The following is a 22,121-nucleotide window of genomic DNA, read 5'->3' on the forward strand; positions in this document are numbered from 1 at the left end:
AGCTCTGGAAGGGGCTAGAGCCTCCATTTTTGCACTCAGGTCTAAGTCTCATGGCCCTCTATCAGAATCCAGAGTTTTGGGAAGATTGGAGAAACTTAATTTTTCGCCCAAAAAAAAAAAACGTAAGGGGTACCACTGTCGTTTTTTTTTTCGGGCCCAATTTTTGAGTTTCGATATCTCAGCTCTGGAAGGGGCTAGAGCCTCCATTTTTGCACTCAGGTCTAAGTCTCATGGCCCTCTATCAGAATCCAGAGTTTTGGGAAGATTGGAGAAACTTAATTTTTCGCCCCCAAAAAAAAACGTAAGGGGTACCACTGTCGTTTTTTTTTTTCGGGCCCAATTTTTGAGTTTCGATATCTCAGCTCTGGAAGGGGCTAGAGCCTCCATTTTTGCACTCAGGTCTAAGTCTCATGGCCCTCTATCAGAATCCAGAGTTCCCTTTCGTAGTCACTTCGAGTTACGTCAGAAGTGACGGAGATTGGGGGGTTTCGCATAGAAAGCCAATCCTCTTCGAGTATTAAAACACGAGCCAATGGCATGCAATGCCTTGGGGCTGCGGAAATTTGCATAGCGTACTCCGCCCTACTCCGTGAGTATAAAAGGAGGAAGTGAACGCAACCGCAGTATGTTTTCGCTTCGGAGCCAAGAGAACCTCTTCACTCCTAAAAGCTGATTCAAGACTCTTCGAGAACGAGCGTCCTCTTCAGTGTTGGTGTGACGGCGGTACCCAGCGAGATTTTGCATTGCCTGCGATCTGAGCAGTGGTCTGCCAGACTTTGCACTTCTCCCTGGTAGCTTCAGCGCTGAAAGAGTGAATTTCTCCTTTCTCTAAAAGTGAAAGTGAAAGAGCTGCACGCGGCACGTCTTTTTAAAGATGGTTCGCCCGTGCCCTTCTGGATGTGGTAGATTTCTGTCATCATCTGATGGTCACGAACGCTGCTTTGTATGCCTGGGCATTCAGCATGCAGCAGCAGCGTTCGTGGATGACTCATGTTCCTTCTGTGGGAGCATGACCATCTCCACACTGAGGTCGAGGCTCAATGATCTCACTAGAGTGAGAGCCCCGGTCCCCCCTACTCGATCGGCTTCCTTCACGAAAGGGGGCCCGTCGACCCGGGGACCCGGCGATCTAACGGTGACGGTGTGGGATAGAGCCCCGACGATTCCTCGGGCCACACCTCCCGCCTCAGTGCGTGAGCCAGCGAGCGCCAGCTCGATTCAGTCGGCTGTCTCTTCGGCGGCGCCGGCTGCTTCTAGCAGCGCTCCAGATGATGATGTGATGTCTATCACTGCATCACTAGGCGGGCTTGAGTCCTCGGGAGAGGAAGATGCGGCTGCGTTGCCCCCTTCGGGAGTGCCAGCGTTGCCCGTGTCAGATCCCGAGCTGACGGCCATGCTGTCTCGAGCCGCTGGGAGTATCGGGCTAGAATGGAAACCTCCATCCTGCCCCGATCTCTCGCGGATGGATAACTGGTATCTGGACAAAGCTGCCGCCGCAAGGCCACGGCCAACTCCGATACCTTTTTTCCCCGAGCTGCATGCGGAGTTATCGCGCTCTTGGGGGGCTCCTTTGTCCACTCGAGAGCGCGATCTCTCCCCCGCCTTTCCCCCCCTCGACGGTGGGGCCGCCCGTGGGTACACTGGGATGCCCCCGGTGGAGCGCTCTGTTGCGATGCAGCTGTGTCCACAGAGCGCCTCCACCCGTGGTCCTCCTAAGCACCCATCCAAAGCCTGTGGGTTCTCGTCTGCTATGGCGGCGCGAGCCTATAGAGCGGCGGGACAGGCGGCCTCCGCTTTGCATGCCATGAGCACTTTGCAGGTCTTCCAAGCGAAGGTGCTCAGAGACATGCACGAGGGCGGGACTGACTCGACGGCATTTAAGGAATTGCGGTCCGCCACTGACCTTGCTCTCCGGGCAACGAAAGTGGCCGCTCGCGCCGTCGGTCAGGTGATGGCCACTTCGGTGGTTCAGGAGCGCCATCTCTGGCTCAACCTGGCAGATACGCGGAGCGCTGAGCGGACTCGTCTGCTCGACGCTCCGCTCTCCCAGGTTGGCCTTTTCGGCGGTGCGGTCGAGGACTTCGCCCAGCAGTTCTCCACCGCTCAGAAGCAGACGGAGGCCATCAAACACATCCTGCCCCGGCGACCAGCTGCTGCCTCCACCCAGTCATCGGCGCAGGTGCCTCCCTCTGCTCGCCGCCGAGGACGCCCCCCTGCGGCTCCCCTCCCTCCCGCCCGGCCCCAGCAGCAGCCTTCACCCGGGCCCCGGCGTCGAGGAGGCCGCAGGCCGGCGTCACAGCCCCCTCAGGCCGCTCGCCCCGCTAAACGCCAGGCCAAGCGAAGATCCTGACACGGGCCGCTCAGTGACGATCTCGAGTCTTTCCCAGGAGGCGGTAGCAGGCCCCCTCCTTCCCCCGGTGGAGGGCCGGGGGAGAATCTTTTGTTCTCAGCTCCCCGCTGCTCACCCACGGGTGGGCAGCACCCTGAACTGGTTAAAGAAAGACTTGACATCCTCACTGAGCTCACAGACTGGAGTGGGTGCGCTCGATGCCCCCGTGCGTCAGCCCACACACTCCTCTCTGTCTCTGAGGGCGCGGAAGGGTGCGTGTGTCGTCCCAGGGCTACACCAATCCCTTCCCCCTCTGTCGCCAGACCCCCGGCAGAACAGACCCCCGTGGAACGCTCCGCTTTCCCTGGTCCCTTCTGTCGGGGAGCGGGCTTCGACGCATCCGAGCGGGGTAACTCCTGCACGCGTGCCAGTCGACCCGCACCGCTGCCCCTCCGGGGGGACGTCTGTGGTTCGCATGACCCCGTTGGCTCATTTCCTGGAAGCCTGGCTAGCGCTTCCTGGGATATCCCGCTGGGTCATCAGAACGATCAGACTCGGCTACGCGATTCAGTTCGCACGGTCTCCTCCCCGCTTCACGGGAGTTCGCTCCACGATGGTCGGTGGCAATGCCCCAGTCTTGAGAGCGGAGATTGCGACCCTGCTGGCGAAGGGTGCAATCGAGACGGTCCCTCCAGCCGAGGTGAGGTCCGGGTTTTACAGCCCCTACTTCATTGTCCCCAAAAAGACCGGTGGGTTACGACCGATCCTGGACCTGCGCATTTTGAACCGTTCTCTCCATCGACTACCGTTCAAAATGCTCACGGCCAAACGCATTTTCGAATGTGTTCGGTATCAGGATTGGTTTGCAGCGATCGACCTGAAGGACGCGTACTTCCATGTGTCCATTTTACCTCGACACAGACCGTTTCTTCGGTTTGCCTTCGAGGGCCAGGCATATCAGTACGCCGTTCTCCCATTCGGGTTAGCTCTGTCCCCTCGCGTCTTCACGAAGATCGTCGAGGCAGCCCTTGTTCCCCTTCGCGAACACGGGGTTCGCATCCTGAACTATCTCGACGACTGGCTGATACTAGCACACTCTCGAGCTCAGCTTTGCGAACACAGAGACCTGGTGCTCCGGCACCTAGCCCGTCTGGGCCTTCGGGTCAACCGGGAAAAGAGCAAACTTTGCCCCGTGCAGAGGATCTCTTTTCTCGGCGTGGAGATAGACTCGGTCGCCATGTCCGCGCAGCTCACGAACGAGCGCGCGCACTCACTGCTGACTTGTCTTCGACAGTTCGAGGGCAAGAGTGCGGTTCCACTGAAACTATTTCAGAGGCTCCTGGGGCATATGGCATCCGCGGCCGCGGCAACGCCGCTCGGTTTGCTTCATATGAGACCGCTTCAGCTGTGGCTTCGCGATCGAGTCCCGAGGTGGGCATGGCATCGCGGCTCGCTCCGAGTCCCAGTGACTCCGGCATGCCGGCGAACCTTCTTCCCGTGGTCGAACCTCAGCTTCTTACGGACCGGCGTCCCTATTCAGCGAGTTTCCAGGCATCTCGTTGTCTCCACGGATGCATCTACCACGGGTTGGGGTGCCATGTGCAATGGGCATGCAGCCGCCGGTTCCTGGACAGGAGCCCAGCGCCTCATGCACATCAATTGCCTCGAGCTGTTGGCGGTACGGCTCGCCCTACACCGCTTCCGAGCGTTACTCAAGGGCCAGCATGTGCTTGTCCGCTCAGACAACACTACGGCAGTAGCGTACATCAACCACCAGGGGGGTCTACGCTCACGCCAGTTGTCGCAGCTCGCCCGCCACCTCTTGATATGGAGTCAGAAGCACCTGAGGTCCCTTCGTGCAGTGTACATTCCTGGAGACCGGAACTGGGCGGCCGACGAGCTGTCCCGGGTCCGTCCCCTCTCCGGCGAGTGGCGACTCCATCCCCAGTCGGTCCAGCTGATTTGGGACGAGTTCGGGGAGGCACAGATAGACCTGTTCGCCTCTCGGGACTCGTCCCACTGCGCCCAGTTTTATTCTCTGACCCGCGGCACTCTCGGCTCGGATGCGCTGGCGCACAGCTGGCCACGGGGCCCACGCAAGTATGCGTTTCCCCCAGTGAGCCTCCTTGCACGGGTGTTGTGCAAGATCAAGGAGGACGAGGAGCAGGTCTTGCTGGTAGCCCCCTACTGGCCCCACCAAGACGTGGTTCTCCGATCTCATGCTCCTCGCGACAGCACCTCCTTGGCCTATTCCTCTGAGACAAGACCTACTCTCTCAGAGACGGGGCACTCTGTGGCACCCTCGTCCCGATCTTTGGAGGCTGCACGTGTGGCTCCTGGACGGGACGAGGCAGGTTTGAGTTCGCTGCCACCTGCGGTGGCGGCAACCATCACTTCCGCAAGAGCGTCGTCCACGAGACACCTTTATGCGTTGAAGTGGAACCTCTTCGTCAATTGGTGCTCTTCTCGCGGAGAAGACCCCCGGAGATGTTCGATCAGTGTCGTGCTTTCCTTCCTGCAAGAAGGGTTGGAGCGCAGGCTGTCGCCCTCCACCCTTAAGGTTTACGTCGCGGCCATTGCCGCTTCTCATGAAGCAGTGGAAGGTAAGTCCTTAGGGAAGCACGACCTGGTCATCAGGTTCCTGAGGGGAGCGAGGAGGCTGCATCCGCCTCGTCCTCCCCTCGTACCCTCTTGGGACCTCTCGGTAGTTTTAAATGCTCTGCAGAGGCATCCCTTTGAGCCTTTGCAATCGGTAGAGTTAAAGTTTCTGTCCATGAAGACAGCACTCCTGGTTGCATTGGCCTCCATCAAGAGGGTGGGGGACCTGCACGCATTCTCCGTTGACGAAGCGTGCCTGGAGTTCGGGCCGGCTTACTCTCACGTGATCCTGAGACCCCGGCCTGGTTATGTGCCCAAGGTTCCCACCACTCCCTTCCGGGACCAGGTGGTGAACCTGCAAGCGCTGCCCCCGGAGGAGGCAGACCCAGCCTTGGCACTGCTCTGTCCGGTACGTGCTCTCCGCACCTATGTCGACAGAACGCAGTGTTTCAGGACCTCAGACCAGCTCTTTGTCTGTTATGGAGGGAGCCAGAAGGGAAGGGCTCTCTCAAAGCAACGGCTGTCCCACTGGATTGTGGATGCCATTGCTTTGTCTTACCAGCAGCAAGGCCTTCCGTGCCCCCTTGGTGTGACGGCCCATTCCACTCGGAGTGTGGCCTCCTCTTGGGCTTTAGCGCACGGTGCCTCGCTAACAGACATCTGCAGAGCTGCAGGCTGGGCGACACCCAACACCTTCGCCAGATTCTATAATCTGCGAATTGAGCCGGTATCCTCTCACGTACTCGTTTCGGCCAGTTCTGGATCCGCTCAGGTGTCTTCGCTTGCTCGCCACTCCACTCCCCGGACTGGATAAGTGCGATATTCCTCAGTTCTTCCATTGAAGCCTTGAGTCCTCCAGCACCGACGATGCGGGCACCACTGCTGTGGCTCTGGATGCTGGCTAGGTGCCTCCATGCGTACGGTTCCCCCTTGGTAACCGTCTCATGTGTATTATCCACTGTAAGCCTCTCTGAGCATGTGTCTTCCCTTGGCAAGCCATCTGCCACCCCTGGAGCTGAAATTAGTAGCCACCTGCGGTTGGTGCTCCAGTGATTCCATATGTGTTCCTATGTGGCCATATGCGTATTCGTAAGTCCTCCCTTCGGTAGGCAGCTGGTAGCATGTCCCCTTCGGGATATGTTTCCCAGTGTACCTTGGTAATCCTGTGTCTAAGTCGGATCCCCTAAGGAAGACAGGTAAGGCTCGGGGGTTAGACTTTCGCAGGGCACTGGAAGACAGCCTGAAGTTGGCGTGATGGCACAGACCCCCAATCTCCGTCACTTCTGACGTAACTCGAAGTGACTACGAAAGGGAACGTCTCGGTTACGTATGTAACCCTCGTTCCCTGAGTAGGGAACGGAGACGTTACGTCTCCCTGCCACTTCTGCTGTATCGCTGGGTAGAGGCCGAGTTCAGTCTTGGCTCCTCAGCGAAGACATACTGCGGTTGCGTTCACTTCCTCCTTTTATACTCACGGAGTAGGGCGGAGTACGCTATGCAAATTTCCGCAGCCCCAAGGCATTGCATGCCATTGGCTCGTGTTTTAATACTCGAAGAGGATTGGCTTTCTATGCGAAACCCCCCAATCTCCGTCACTTCTGACGTAACGTCTCCGTTCCCTACTCAGGGAACGAGGGTTACATACGTAACCGAGACGTTTTGGGAAGATTGGAGAAACTTAATTTTTCGCCCAAAAAAAAACGTAAGGGGTACCACTGTCGTTTTTTTTTCGGGCCCAATTTTTGAGTTTCGATATCTCAGCTCTGGAAGGGGCTAGAGCCTCCATTTTTGCACTCAGGTCTAAGTCTCATGGCCCTCTATCAGAATCCAGAGTTTTGGGAAGATTGGAGAAACTTAATTTTTCGCCCCAAAAAAAAAAACGTAAGGGGTACCACTGTCGTTTTTTTTTCGGGCCCAATTTTTGAGTTTCGATATCTCAGCTCTGGAAGGGGCTAGAGCCTCCATTTTTGCACTCAGGTCTAAGTCTCATGGCCCTCTATCAGAATCCAGAGTTTTGGGAAGATTGGAGAAACTTAATTTTTCGCCCAAAAAAAAAAAACGTAAGGGGTACCACTGTCGTTTTTTTTTCGGGCCCACTTTTTGAGTTTCGATATCTCAGCTCTGGAAGGGGCTAGAGCCTCCATTTTTGCACTCAGGTCTAAGTCTCATGGCCCTCTATCAGAATCCAGAGTTTTGGGAAGATAAGAAAAACTTAATTTTTCGCCCCCCCAAAAAAAACGTAAGGGGTACCACTGTCGTTTTTTTTTCGGGCCCAATTTTTGAGTTTCGATATCTCAGCTCTGGAAGGGGCTAGAGCCTCCATTTTTGCACTCAGGTCTAAGTCTCATGGCCCTCTATCAGAATCCAGAGTTTTGGGAAGATTGGAGAAACTTAATTTTTCGCCCAAAAAAAAAAACGTAAGGGGTACCACTGTCGTTTTTTTTTCGGGCCCAATTTTTGAGTTTCGATATCTCAGCTCTGGAAGGGGCTAGAGCCTCCATTTTTGCACTCAGGTCTAAGTCTCATGGCCCTCTATCAGAATCCAGAGTTTGGGGAAGATTGGAGAAACTTAATTTTTCGCCCAAAAAAAAAAACATAAGGGGTACCACTGTCGTTTTTTTTTTTCGGGCCCAATTTTTGAGTTTCGATATCTCAGCTCTGGAAGGGGCTAGAGCCTCCATTTTTGCACTCAGGTCTAAGTCTCATGGCCCTCTATCAGAATCCAGAGTTTTGGGAAGATTGGAGAAACTTAATTTTTCGCCCCCCCAAAAAAAACGTAAGGGGTACCACTGTCGTTTTTTTTTTCGGGCCCAATTTTTGAGTTTCGATATCTCAGCTCTGGAAGGGGCTAGAGCCTCCATTTTTGCACTCAGGTCTAAGTCTCATGGCCCTCTATCAGAATCCAGAGTTTTGGGAAGATTGGAGAAACTTAATTTTTCGCCCAAAAAAAAAAAAACGTAAGGGGTACCACTGTCGTTTTTTTTTTCGGGCCCAATTTTTGAGTTTCGATATCTCAGCTCTGGAAGGGGCTAGAGCCTCCATTTTTGCACTCAGGTCTAAGTCTCATGGCCCTCTATCAGAATCCAGAGTTTTGGGAAGATTGGAGAAACTTAATTTTTCGCCCCCCAAAAAAAACGTAAGGGGTACCACTGTCGTTTTTTTTTTCGGGCCCAATTTTTGAGTTTCGATATCTCAGCTCTGGAAGGGGCTAGAGCCTCCATTTTTGCACTCAGGTCTAAGTCTCATGGCCCTCTATCAGAATCCAGAGTTTTGGGAAGATTGGAGAAACTTAATTTTTCGCCCAAAAAAAAACGTAAGGGGTACCACTGTCGTTTTTTTTTCGGGCCCAATTTTTGAGTTTCGATATCTCAGCTCTGGAAGGGGCTAGAGCCTCCATTTTTGCACTCAGGTCTAAGTCTCATGGCCCTCTATCAGAATCCAGAGTTTTGGGAAGATTGGAGAAACTTAATTTTTCGCCCAAAAAAAAAAAACGTAAGGGGTACCACTGTCGTTTTTTTTTCGGGCCCAATTTTTGAGTTTCGATATCTCAGCTCTGGAAGGGGCTAGAGCCTCCATTTTTGCACTCAGGTCTAAGTCTCATGGCCCTCTATCAGAATCCAGAGTTTTGGGAAGATTGGAGAAACTTAATTTTTCGCCCCCCAAAAAAAACGTAAGGGGTACCACTGTCGTTTTTTTTTTTCGGGCCCAATTTTTGAGTTTCGATATCTCAGCTCTGGAAGGGGCTAGAGCCTCCATTTTTGCACTCAGGTCTAAGTCTCATGGCCCTCTATCAGAATCCAGAGTTTTGGGAAGATTGGAGAAACTTAATTTTTCGCCCAAAAAAAAACGTAAGGGGTACCACTGTCGTTTTTTTTTCGGGCCCAATTTTTGAGTTTCGATATCTCAGCTCTGGAAGGGGCTAGAGCCTCCATTTTTGCACTCAGGTCTAAGTCTCATGGCCCTCTATCAGAATCCAGAGTTTTGGGAAGATTGGAGAAACTTAATTTTTCGCCCCAAAAAAAAAAACGTAAGGGGTACCACTGTCGTTTTTTTTTCGGGCCCAATTTTTGAGTTTCGATATCTCAGCTCTGGAAGGGGCTAGAGCCTCCATTTTTGCACTCAGGTCTAAGTCTCATGGCCCTCTATCAGAATCCAGAGTTTTGGGAAGATTGGAGAAACTTAATTTTTCGCCCAAAAAAAAAAAACGTAAGGGGTACCACTGTCGTTTTTTTTTCGGGCCCACTTTTTGAGTTTCGATATCTCAGCTCTGGAAGGGGCTAGAGCCTCCATTTTTGCACTCAGGTCTAAGTCTCATGGCCCTCTATCAGAATCCAGAGTTTTGGGAAGATAAGAAAAACTTAATTTTTCGCCCCCCCAAAAAAAACGTAAGGGGTACCACTGTCGTTTTTTTTTCGGGCCCAATTTTTGAGTTTCGATATCTCAGCTCTGGAAGGGGCTAGAGCCTCCATTTTTGCACTCAGGTCTAAGTCTCATGGCCCTCTATCAGAATCCAGAGTTTTGGGAAGATTGGAGAAACTTAATTTTTCGCCCAAAAAAAAAACGTAAGGGATACCACTGTCGTTTTTTTTTCGGGCCCAATTTTTGAGTTTCGATATCTCAGCTCTGGAAGGGGCTAGAGCCTCCATTTTTGCACTCAGGTCTAAGTCTCATGGCCCTCTATCAGAATCCAGAGTTTGGGGAAGATTGGAGAAACTTAATTTTTCGCCCAAAAAAAAAAACATAAGGGGTACCACTGTCGTTTTTTTTTTTCGGGCCCAATTTTTGAGTTTCGATATCTCAGCTCTGGAAGGGGCTAGAGCCTCCATTTTTGCACTCAGGTCTAAGTCTCATGGCCCTCTATCAGAATCCAAAGTTTTGGGAAGATTGGAGAAACTTAATTTTTCGCCCCCCCAAAAAAAACGTAAGGGGTACCACTGTCGTTTTTTTTTCGGGCCCAATTTTTGAGTTTCGATATCTCAGCTCTGGAAGGGGCTAGAGCCTCCATTTTTGCACTCAGGTCTAAGTCTCATGGCCCTCTATCAGAATCCAGAGTTTTGGGAAGATTGGAGAAACTTAATTTTTCGCCCAAAAAAAAAAAACGTAAGGGGTACCACTGTCGTTTTTTTTTTCGGGCCCAATTTTTGAGTTTCGATATCTCAGCTCTGGAAGGGGCTAGAGCCTCCATTTTTGCACTCAGGTCTAAGTCTCATGGCCCTCTATCAGAATCCAGAGTTTTGGGAAGATTGGAGAAACTTAATTTTTCGCCCCCCAAAAAAAACGTAAGGGGTACCACTGTCGTTTTTTTTTTCGGGCCCAATTTTTGAGTTTCGATATCTCAGCTCTGGAAGGGGCTAGAGCCTCCATTTTTGCACTCAGGTCTAAGTCTCATGGCCCTCTATCAGAATCCAGAGTTTTGGGAAGATTGGAGAAACTTAATTTTTCGCCCAAAAAAAAACGTAAGGGGTACCACTGTCGTTTTTTTTTCGGGCCCAATTTTTGAGTTTCGATATCTCAGCTCTGGAAGGGGCTAGAGCCTCCATTTTTGCACTCAGGTCTAAGTCTCATGGCCCTCTATCAGAATCCAGAGTTTTGGGAAGATTGGAGAAACTTAATTTTTCGCCCAAAAAAAAAAAACGTAAGGGGTACCACTGTCGTTTTTTTTTCGGGCCCAATTTTTGAGTTTCGATATCTCAGCTCTGGAAGGGGCTAGAGCCTCCATTTTTGCACTCAGGTCTAAGTCTCATGGCCCTCTATCAGAATCCAGAGTTTTGGGAAGATTGGAGAAACTTAATTTTTCGCCCCCCCCCAAAAAAACGTAAGGGGTACCACTGTCGTTTTTTTTTCGGGCCCAATTTTTGAGTTTCGATATCTCAGCTCTGGAAGGGGCTAGAGCCTCCATTTTTGCACTCAGGTCTAAGTCTCATGGCCCTCTATCAGAATCCAGAGTTTTGGGAAGATTGGAGAAACTTAATTTTTCGCCCAAAAAAAAAAAACGTAAGGGGTACCACTGTCGTTTTTTTTTCGGGCCCAATTTTTGAGTTTCGATATCTCTGCTCTGGAAGGGGCTAGAGCCTCCATTTTTGCACTCAGGTCTAAGTCTCATGGCCCTCTATCAGAATCCAGAGTTTTGGGAAGATTGGAGAAACTTAATTTTTCGCCCCCCCCAAAAAAACGTAAGGGGTACCACTGTCTTTTTTTTTTCGGGCCCAATTTTTGAGTTTCGATATCTCAGCTCTGGAAGGGGCTAGAGCCTCCATTTTTGCACTTAGGTCTAAGTCTCATGGCCCTCTATCAGAATCCAGAGTTTTGGGAAGATTGGAGAAACTTAAATTTTCGCCCCAAAAAAAAAAACGTAAGGGGTACCACTGTCGTTTTTTTTTCGGGCCCAATTTTTGAGTTTCGATATCTCAGCTCTGGAAGGGGCTAGAGCCTCCATTTTTGCACTCAGGTCTAAGTCTCATGGCCCTCTATCAGAATCCAGAGTTTTGGGAAGATTGGAGAAACTTAATTTTTCGCCCAAAAAAAAAAAACGTAAGGGGTACCACTGTCGTTTTTTTTTTCGGGCCCAATTTTTGAGTTTCGATATCTCAGCTCTGGAAGGGGCTAGAGCCTCCATTTTTGCACTCAGGTCTAAGTCTCATGACCCTCTATCAGAATCCAGAGTTTTGGGAAGATTGGAGAAACTTAATTTTTCGCCCAAAAAAAAAACGTAAGGGGTACCACTGTCGTTTTTTTTTCGGGCCCAATTTTTGAGTTTCGATATCTCAGCTCTGGAAGGGGCTAGAGCCTCCATTTTTGCACTCAGGTCTAAGTCTCATGACCCTCTATCAGGATCCAGAGTTTTGGGAAGATTGGAGAAACTTAATTTTTCGCCCAAAAAAAAAAAACGTAAGGGGTACCACTGTCGTTTTTTTTTTCGGGCCCAATTTTTGAGTTTCGATATCTCAGCTCTGGAAGGGGCTAGAGCCTCCATTTTTGCACTCAGGTCTAAGTCTCATGGCCCTCTATCAGAATCCAGAGTATTGGGAAGATTGGAGAAACTTAATTTTTCGCCCAAAAAAAAAAAACGTAAGGGGTACCACTGTCGTTTTTTTTTTCGGGCCCAATTTTTGAGTTTCGATATCTCAGCTCTGGAAGGGGCTAGAGCCTCCATTTTTGCACTCAGGTCTAAGTCTCATGGCCCTCTATCAGAATCCAGAGTTTTGGGAAGATTGGAGAAACTTAATTTTTCGCCCCCAAAAAAAAACGTAAGGGGTACCACTGTCGTTTTTTTTTCGGGCCCAATTTTTGAGTTTCGATATCTCAGCTCTGGAAGGGGCTAGAGCCTCCATTTTTGCACTCAGGTCTAAGTCTCATGGCCCTCTATCAGAATCCAGAGTTTTGGGAAGATTGGAGAAACTTAATTTTTCGCCCAAAAAAAAAAACGTAAGGGGTACCACTGTTGTTTTTTTTTCGGGCCCAATTTTTGAGTTTCGATATCTCAGCTCTGGAAGGGACTAGAGCCTCCATTTTTGCACTCAGGTCTAAGTCTCATGGCCCTCTATCAGAATCCAGAGTTTTGGGAAGATTGGAGAAACTTAATTTTTCGCCCAAAAAAAAAAAAACGTAAGGGGTACCACTGTCGTTTTTTTTTCGGGCCCACTTTTTGAGTTTCGATATCTCAGCTCTGGAAGGGGCTAGAGCCTCCATTTTTGCACTCAGGTCTAAGTCTCATGGCCCTCTATCAGAATCCAGAGTTTTGGGAAGATTGGAGAAACTTAATTTTTCGCCCCAAAAAAAAAAAACATAAGGGGTACCACTGTCATTTTTTTTCGGGCCCAATTTTTGAGTTTCGATATCTCAGCTCTAGAAGGGGCTAGAGCCTCCATTTTTGCACTCAGGTCTAAGTCTTATGGCCCTCTATCAGAATCCATAGTTTTGGGAAGATTGGAGAAACTTAATTTTTCGCCCCAAAAAAAAAACGTAAGGGGTACCACTGTCGTTTTTTTTTCGGGCCCAATTTTTGAGTTTCGATATCTCAGCTCTGGAAGGGGCTAGAGCCTCCATTTTTGCACTCAGGTCTAAGTCTCATGGCCCTCTATCAGAATCCAGAGTATTGGGAAGATTGGAGAAACTTAATTTTTCGCCCAAAAAAAAAAACGTAAGGGGTACCACTGTCGTTTTTTTTTCGGGCCCAATTTTTGAGTTTCGATATCTCAGCTCTGGAAGGGCTAGAGCCTCCATTTTTGCACTCAGGTCTAAGTCTCATGGCCCTCTATCAGAATCCAGAGTTTTGGGAAGATTGGAGAAACTTAATTTTTCGCCCAAAAAAAAAATGTAAGGGGTACCACTGTCGTTTTTTTTTCGGGCCCAATTTTTGAGTTTCGATATCTCAGCTCTGGAAGGGGCTAGAGCCTCCATTTTTGCACTCAGGTCTAAGTCTCATGGCCCTCTATCAGAATCCAGAGTTTTGGGAAGATTGGAGAAACTTAATTTTTCGCCCCAAAAAAAAAAACGTAAGGGGTACCACTGTCGTTTTTTTTTCGGGCCCACTTTTTGAGTTTCGATATCTCAGCTCTGGAAGGGGCTAGAGCCTCCATTTTTGCACTCAGGTCTAAGTCTCATGGCCCTCTATCAGAATCCAGAGTTTTGGGAAGATTGGAGAAACTTAATTTTTCGCCCAAAAAAAAAAAACGTAAGGGGTACCACTGTCGTTTTTTTTTCGGGCCCACTTTTTGAGTTTCGATATCTTAGCTCTGGAAGGGGCTAGAGCCTCCATTTTTGCACTCAGGTCTAAGTCTCATGGCCCTCTATCAGAATCCAGAGATTTTGGGAAGATTAGAAAAACTTAATTTTTCGCCCCCCCAAAAAAAAACGTAAGGGGTACCACTGTCGTTTTTTTTTCGGGCCCAATTTTTGAGTTTCAATATCTCAGCTCTGGAAGGGGCTAGAGCCTCCATTTTTGCACTCAGGTCTAAGTCTCATGGCCCTCTATCAGAATCCAGAGTTTTGGGAAGATTGGAGAAACTTAATTTTTCGCCCAAACAAAAAAAACGTAAGGGGTACCACTGTCGTTTTTTTTTCGGGCCCAATTTTTGAGTTTCGATATCTCAGCTCTGGAAGGGGCTAGAGCCTCCATTTTTGCACTCAGGTCTAAGTCTCATGGCCCTCTATCAGAATCCAGAGTTTTGGGAAGATTGGAGAAGCTTAATTTTTCGCCCCCCAAAAAAAACGTAAGGGGTACCACTGTCGTTTTTTTTTTTCGGGTCCAATTTTTGAGTTTCGATATCTCAGCTCTGGAAGGGGCTAGAGCCTCCATTTTTGCACTCAGGTCTAAGTCTCATGGCCCTCTATCAGAATCCAGAGTTTTGGGAAGATTGGAGAAACTTAATTTTTCGCCCAAAAAAAAAACCGTAAGGGGTACCACTGTCGTTTTTTTTTCGGGCCCAATTTTTGAGTTTCGATATCTCAGCTCTGGAAGGGGCTAGAGCCTCCATTTTTGCACTCAGGTCTAAGTCTCATGGCCCTCTATCAGAATCCAGAGTTTTGGGAAGATTGGAGAAACTTAATTTTTCGCCCAAAAAAAAAAAACATTAGGGGTACCACTGTCGTTTTTTTTCGGGCCCAATTTTTGAGTTTCGATATCTCAGCTCTGGAAGGGGCTAGAGCCTCCATTTTTGCACTCAGGTCTAAGTCTCATGGCCCTCTATCAGAATCCAGAGTTTTGGGAAGATTGGAGAAACTTAATTTTTCGCCCCAAAAAAAAAAACGTAAGGGGTACCACTGTCGTTTTTTTTTTCGGGCCCAATTTTTGAGTTTCGATATCTCAGCTCTGGAAGGGGCTAGAGCCTCCATTTTTGCACTCAGGTCTAAGTCTCATGGCCCTCTATCAGAATCCAGAGTTTTGGGAAGATTGGAGAAACTTAATTTTTCGCCCCAAAAAGAAAAAAACGTAAGGGGTACCACTGTCGTTTTTTTTTCGGGCCCAATTTTTGAGTTTCGATATCTCAGCTCTGGAAGGGGCTAGAGCCTCCATTTTTGCACTCAGGTCTAAGTCTCATGGCCCTCTATCAGAATCCAGAGTTTTTGGGAAGATTAGAGAAACGTAATTTTTCGCCCAAAAAAAAAAAACGTAAGGGGTACCACTGTCGTTTTTTTTTTTCGGGCCCAATTTTTGAGTTTCGATATCTCAGCTCTGGAAGGGGCTAGAGCCTCCATTTTTGCACTCAGGTCTAAGTCTCATGGCCCTCTATCAGAATCCAGAGTTTTGGGAAGATTGGAGAAACTTAATTTTTCGCCCAAAAAAAAAAAACGTAAGGGGTACCACTGTCGTTTTTTTTTCGGGCCCAATTTTTGAGTTTCGATATCTCAGCTCTGGAAGGGGCTAGAGCCTCCATTTTTGCACTCAGGTCTAAGTCTCATGGCCCTCTATCAGGATCCAGAGTTTTGGGAAGATTGGAGAAACTTAATTTTTCGCCCAAAAAAAAAAAAAACGTAAGGGGTACCACTGTCGTTTTTTTTTTCGGGCCCAATTTTTGAGTTTCGATATCTCAGCTCTGGAAGGGGCTAGAGCCTCCATTTTTGCACTCAGGTCTAAGTCTCATGGCCCTCTATCAGAATCCAGAGTATTGGGAAGATTGGAGAAACTTAATTTTTCGCCCAAAAAAAAAAACGTAAGGGGTACCACTGTCGTTTTTTTTTCGGGCCCAATTTTTGAGTTTCGATATCTCAGCTCTGGAAGGGGCTAGAGCCTCCATTTTTGCACTCAGGTCTAAGTCTCATGGCCCTCTATCAGAATCCAGAGTTTTGGGAAGATTGGAGAAACTTAATTTTTCGCCCCCCAAAAAAAACGTAAGGGGTACCACTGTCGTTTTTTTTTCGGGCCCAATTTTTGAGTTTCGATATCTCAGCTCTGGAAGGGGCTAGAGCCTCCATTTTTGCACTCAGGTCTAAGTCTCATGGCCCTCTATCAGAATCCAGAGTTTTGGGAAGATTGGAGAAACTTAATTTTTCGCCCAAAAAAAAAAACGTAAGGGGTACCACTGTCGTTTTTTTTTCGGGCCCAATTTTTGAGTTTCGATATCTCAGCTCTGGAAGGGGCTAGAGCCTCCATTTTTGCACTCAGGTCTAAGTCTCATGGCCCTCTATCAGAATCCAGAGTTTTGGGAAGATTGGAGAAACTTAATTTTTCGCCCAAAAAAAAAAAACGTAAGGGGTACCACTGTCGTTTTTTTTTTTCGGGCCCAATTTTTCAGTTTCGATATCTCAGCTCTGGAAGGGGCTAGAGCCTCCATTTTTGCACTCAGGTCTAAGTCTCATGGCCCTCTATCAGAATCCAGAGTTTTGGGAAGATTGGAGAAACTTAATTTTTCGCCCCAAAAAAAAAACGTAAGGGGTACCACTGTCGTTTTTTTTTCGGGCCCAATTTTTGAGTTTCGATATCTCAGCTCTGGAAGGGGCTAGAGCCTCCATTTTTGCACTCAGGTCTAAGTCTCATGGCCCTCTATCAGGATCCAGAGTTTTGGGAAGATTGGAGAAACTTAATTTTTCGCCCAAAAAAAAAAACGTAAGGGGTACCACTGTCGTTTTTTTTTTCGGGCCCAATTTTTGAGTTTCGATATCTCAGCTCTGGAAGGGGCTAGAGCCTCCATTTTTGCACTCAGGTCTAAGTCTCATGGCCCTCTATCAGAATCCAGAGTATTGGGAAGATTGGAGAAACTTAATTTTTCGCCCAAAAAAAAAACGTAAGGGGTACCACTGTCGTTTTTTTTTCGGGCCCAATTTTTGAGTTTCGATATCTCAGCTCTGGAAGGGGCTAGAGCCTCCATTTTTGCACTCAGGTCTAAGTCTCATGGCCCTCTATCAGAATCCAGAGTTTTGGGAAGATTGGAGAAACTTAATTTTTCGCCCCCCAAAAAAAACGTAAGGGGTACCACTGTCGGTTTTTTTTCGGGCCCAATTTTTGAGTTTCGATATCTCAGCTCTGGAAGGGGCTAGAGCCTCCATTTTTGCACTCAGGTCTAAGTCTCATGGCCCTCTATCAGAATCCAGAGTTTTGGGAAGATTGGAGAAACTTAATTTTTCGCCCAAAAAAAAAAAACGTAAGGGGTACCACTGTCGTTTTTTTTTCGGGCCCAATTTTTGAGTTTCGATATCTCAGCTCTGGAAGGGGCTAGAGCCTCCATTTTTGCACTCAGGTCTAAGTCTCATGGCCCTCTATCAGAATCCAGAGTTTTGGGAAGATTGGAGAAACTTAATTTTTCGCCCAAAAAAAAAAAACGTAAGGGGTACCACTGTCGGTTTTTTTTCGGGCCCACTTTTTGAGTTTCGATATCTCAGCTCTGGAAGGGGCTAGAGCCTCCATTTTTGCACCCAGGTCTAAGTCTCATGGCCCTCTATCAGAATCCAGAGTTTTGGGAAGATTGGAGAAACTTAATTTTTCGCCCAAAAAAAAAAAACGTAAGGGGTACCACTGTCGTTTTTTTTTCGGGCCCAATTTTTGAGTTTCGATATCTCAGCTCTGGAAGGGGCTAGAGCCTCCATTTTTGCACTCAGGTCTAAGTCTCATGGCCCTCTATCAGAATCCAGAGTTTTGGGAAGATTGGAGAAACTTAATTTTTTGCCCAAAAAAAAAAAACGTAAGGGGTACCACTGTCGTTTTTTTTTTCGGGCCCACTTTTTGAGTTTCGATATCTTAGCTCTGGAAGGGGCTAGAGCCTCCATTTTTGCACTCAGGTCTAAGTCTCATGGCCCTCTATCAGAATCCAGAGTTTTTGGGAAGATTAGAAAAACTTAATTTTTCGCCCCCCCAAAAAAAACGTAAGGGGTACCACTGTCGTTTTTTTTTCGGGCCCAATTTTTGAGTTTCAATATCTCAGCTCTGGAAGGGGCTAGAGCCTCCATTTTTGCACTCAGGTCTAAGTCTCATGGCCCTCTATCAGAATCCAGAGTTTTGGGAAGATTGGAGAAGCTTAATTTTTCGCCCCCCAAAAAAAACGTAAGGGGTACCACTGTCGTTTTTTTTTTCGGGCCCAATTTTTGAGTTTCGATATCTCAGCTCTGGAAGGGGCTAGAGCCTCCATTTTTGCACTCAGGTCTAAGTCTCATGGCCCTCTATCAGAATCCAGAGTTTTGGGAAGATTGGAGAAACTTAATTTTTCGCCCAAAAAAAAAAAACGTAAGGGGTACCACTGTCGTTTTTTTTTCGGGCCCAATTTTTGAGTTTCGATATCTCAGCTCTGGAAGGGGCTAGAGCCTCCATTTTTGCACTCAGGTCTAAGTCTCATGGCCCTCTATCAGAATCCAGAGTTTTGGGAAGATTGGAGAAACTTAATTTTTCGCCCCAAAAAAAAAAACGTAAGGGGTACCACTGTCGTTTTTTTTTCGGGCCCAATTTTTGAGTTTCGATATCTCAGCTCTGGAAGGGGCTAGAGCCTCCATTTTTGCACTCAGGTCTAAGTCTCATGGCCCTCTATCAGAATCCAGAGTTTTGGGAAGATTGGAGAAACTTAATTTTTCGCCCCAAAAAAAAAAAACGTAAGGGGTACCACTGTCGTTTTTTTTTCGGGCCCAATTTTTGAGTTTCGATATCTCAGCTCTGGAAGGGGCTAGAGCCTCCATTTTTGCACTCAGGTCTAAGTCTCATGGCCCTCTATCAGAATCCAGAGTTTTGGGAAGATTGGAGAAACTTAATTTTTCGCCCCAAAAAAAAAAAACGTAAGGTTTACCACTGTCGTTTTTTTTTCGGGCCCAATTTTTGAGTTTCGATATCTCAGCTCTGGAAGGGGCTAGAGCCTCCATTTTTGCACTCAGGTCTAAGTCTCATGGCCCTCTATCAGAATCCAGAGTTTTGGGAAGATTGGAGAAACTTAATTTTTCGCCCAAAAAAAAAAACGTAAGGGGTACCACTGTCGTTTTTTTTTCGGGCCCAATTTTTGAGTTTCGATATCTCAGCTCTGGAAGGGGCTAGAGCCTCCATTTTTGCACTCAGGTCTAAGTCTCATGGCCCTCTATCAGAATCCAGAGTTTTGGGAAGATTGGAGAAACTTAATTTTTCGCCCAAAAAAAAAAAACGTAAGGGGTACCACTGTCGTTTTTTTTTTCGGGCCCAATTTTTGAGTTTCGATATCTCAGCTCTGGAAGGGGCTAGAGCCTCCATTTTTGCACTCAGGTCTAAGTCTCATGGCCCTCTATCAGAATCCAGAGTTTTGGGAAGATTGGAGAAACTTAATTTTTCACCCAAAAAAAAAAACGTAAGGGGTACCACTGTCGTTTTTTTTTCGGGCCCAATTTTTGAGTTTCGATATCTCAGCTCTGGAAGGGGCTAGAGCCTCCATTTTTGCACTCAGGTCTAAGTCTCATGGCCCTCTATCAGGATCCAGAGTTTTGGGAAGATTGGAGAAACTTAATTTTTCGCCCAAAAAAAAAAAAACGTAAGGGGTACCACTGTCGTTTTTTTTTTCGGGCCCAATTTTTGAGTTTCGATATCTCAGCTCTGGAAGGGGCTAGAGCCTCCATTTTTGCACTCAGGTCTAAGTCTCATGGCCCTCTATCAGAATCCAGAGTATTGGGAAGATTGGAGAAACTTAATTTTTCGCCCAAAAAAAAAAAAACGTAAGGGGTACCACTGTCGTTTTTTTTTTCGGGCCCAATTTTTGAGTTTCGATATCTCAGCTCTGGAAGGGGCTAGAGCCTCCATTTTTGCACTCAGGTCTAAGTCTCATGGCCCTCTATCAGAATCCAGAGTTTTGGGAAGATTGGAGAAACTTAATTTTTCGCCCCCAAAAAAAAACGTAAGGGGTACCACTGTCGTTTTTTTTTCGGGCCCAATTTTTGAGTTTCGATATCTCAGCTCTGGAAGGGGCTAGAGCCTCCATTTTTGCACTCAGGTCTAAGTCTCATGGCCCTCTATCAGAATCCAGAGTTTTGGGAAGATTGGAGAAACTTAATTTTTCGCCCAAAAAAAAAAACGTAAGGGGTACCACTGTTGTTGTTTTTTCGGGCCCAATTTTTGAGTTTCTATATCTCAGCTCTGGAAGGGACTAGAGCCTCCATTTTTGCACTCAGGTCTAAGTCTCATGGCCCTCTATCAGAATCCAGAGTTTTGGGAAGATTGGAGAAACTTAATTTTTCGCCCAAAAAAAAAAAACGTAAGGGGTACCACTGTCATTTTTTTTTCGGGCCCACTTTTTGAGTTTCGATATCTCAGCTCTGGAAGGGGCTAGAGCCTCCATTTTTGCACTCAGGTCTAAGTCTCATGGCCCTCTATCAGAATCCAGAGTTTTGGGAAGATTGGAGAAACTTAATTTTTCGCCCCAAAAAAAAAAAACATAAGGGGTACCACTGTCATTTTTTTTCGGGCCCAATTTTTGAGTTTCGATATCTCAGCTCTAGAAGGGGCTAGAGCCTCCATTTTTGCACTCAGGTCTAAGTCTTATGGCCCTCTATCAGAATCCATAGTTTTGGGAAGATTGGAGAAACTTAATTTTTCGCCCCAAAAAAAAAACGTAAGGGGTACCACTGTCGTTTTTTTTTCGGGCCCAATTTTTGAGTTTCGATATCTCAGCTCTGGAAGGGGCTAGAGCCTCCATTTTTGCACTCAGGTCTAAGTCTCATGGCCCTCTATCAGAATCCAGAGTTTTTGGGAAGATTAGAGAAACGTAATTTTTCGCCCAAAAAAAAAAAACGTAAGGGGTACCACTGTCGTTTTTTTTTTTCGGGCCCAATTTTTGAGTTTCGATATCTCAGCTCTGGAAGGGGCTAGAGCCTCCATTTTTGCACTCAGGTCTAAGTCTCATGGCCCTCTATCAGAATCCAGAGTTTTGGGAAGATTGGAGAAACTTAATTTTTCGCCCAAAAAAAAAAACGTAAGGGGTACCACTGTCGTTTTTTTTTCGGGCCCAATTTTTGAGTTTCGATATCTCAGCTCTGGAAGGGGCTAGAGCCTCCATTTTTGCACTCAGGTCTAAGTCTCATGGCCCTCTATCAGGATCCAGAGTTTTGGGAAGATTGGAGAAACTTAATTTTTCGCCCAAAAAAAAAAAAAACGTAAGGGGTACCACTGTCGTTTTTTTTTTCGGGCCCAATTTTTGAGTTTCGATATCTCAGCTCTGGAAGGGGCTAGAGCCTCCATTTTTGCACTCAGGTCTAAGTCTCATGGCCCTCTATCAGAATCCAGAGTATTGGGAAGATTGGAGAAACTTAATTTTTCGCCCAAAAAAAAAAACGTAAGGGGTACCACTGTCGTTTTTTTTTCGGGCCCAATTTTTGAGTTTCGATATCTCAGCTCTGGAAGGGGCTAGAGCCTCCATTTTTGCACTCAGGTCTAAGTCTCATGGCCCTCTATCAGAATCCAGAGTTTTGGGAAGATTGGAGAAACTTAATTTTTCGCCCCCCAAAAAAAACGTAAGGGGTACCACTGTCGTTTTTTTTTCGGGCCCAATTTTTGAGTTTCGATATCTCAGCTCTGGAAGGGGCTAGAGCCTCCATTTTTGCACTCAGGTCTAAGTCTCATGGCCCTCTATCAGAATCCAGAGTTTTGGGAAGATTGGAGAAACTTAATTTTTCGCCCAAAAAAAAAAACGTAAGGGGTACCACTGTCGTTTTTTTTTCGGGCCCAATTTTTGAGTTTCGATATCTCAGCTCTGGAAGGGGCTAGAGCCTCAATTTTTGCACTCAGGTCTAAGTCTCATGGCCCTCTATCAGAATCCAGAGTTTTGGGAAGATTGGAGAAACTTAATTTTTCGCCCAAAAAAAAAAAACGTAAGGGGTACCACTGTCGTTTTTTTTTTCGGGCCCAATTTTTCAGTTTCGATATCTCAGCTCTGGAAGGGGCTAGAGCCTCCATTTTTGCACTCAGGTCTAAGTCTCATGGCCCTCTATCAGAATCCAGAGTTTTGGGAAGATTGGAGAAACTTAATTTTTCGCCCCAAAAAAAAAACGTAAGGGGTACCACTGTCGTTTTTTTTTCGGGCCCAATTTTTGAGTTTCGATATCTCAGCTCTGGAAGGGGCTAGAGCCTCCATTTTTGCACTCAGGTCTAAGTCTCATGGCCCTCTATCAGGATCCAGAGTTTTGGGAAGATTGGAGAAACTTAATTTTTCGCCCAAAAAAAAAAAACGTAAGGGGTACCACTGTCGTTTTTTTTTCGGGCCCAATTTTTGAGTTTCGATATCTCAGCTCTGGAAGGGGCTAGAGCCTCCATTTTTGCACTCAG

Source organism: Pimephales promelas, chromosome 2 (assembly GCF_988280905.1).
Source record: "Pimephales promelas chromosome 2, fPimPro1.hap1.1, whole genome shotgun sequence".
NCBI lineage: Eukaryota > Metazoa > Chordata > Actinopteri > Cypriniformes > Leuciscidae > Pimephales > Pimephales promelas.